The sequence below is a fragment of the Mastomys coucha genome, chromosome X (genome assembly GCF_008632895.1).
Source record: "Mastomys coucha isolate ucsf_1 chromosome X, UCSF_Mcou_1, whole genome shotgun sequence".
Taxonomy (NCBI): Eukaryota; Metazoa; Chordata; class Mammalia; order Rodentia; family Muridae; genus Mastomys; species Mastomys coucha.
The window spans coordinates 2,652,068-2,652,608 of record NC_045030.1 but is presented as its reverse complement, the minus strand read 5'-3'; positions in this window follow the sequence as shown (position 1 = coordinate 2,652,608).

Sequence of the window (541 nt, the reverse complement as noted above, 5' to 3'; positions counted from 1 at the left end):
TCCGGCTGGCTCTTAGCAGGGACACGTGTCACCTGTCTGCCCCACCCCTCCTAGCGCCGCCCTTCCCCGCCCACACACAGCTTAGAGACCCCAGCCCCAGTGCTGCAAACTGCCTTTATTACGGTTCTGAATATCTTCACCAGAGACTAAAGCAAACTGAAATGCTTCTCTTGCTGGAACAAGCAAGATGAACAAGCAAGCGAGAGTAACTAGGTGGAGGAGCGCTTTCAATCCTCAGCACTACAAAGAAAAGAGGGAAAAGAAAGCCTGACCCAGGGACTCTCGTTAAACTTCCCTTCTAGGTTCTAGAGGAGTTTTCTCGGACCCCTATCAAGTCTTAAACTCTCCTCTCCTGAGAGGAAAAGTTTAGGAGACACTTCCAGACTTGAGCTGCTTTCTGAGTTTGGGGTGCCTCACAAGCCCGCATAAGTTTAAACATTTCCCCTCCTGATAATGAGCCTGCCAACAATACCCAAGTCCCTCTGACAGATCCCCTTGTGTTTCTCAGGGTAAGATTGTCTTTGCAATCCCCACCCAAACC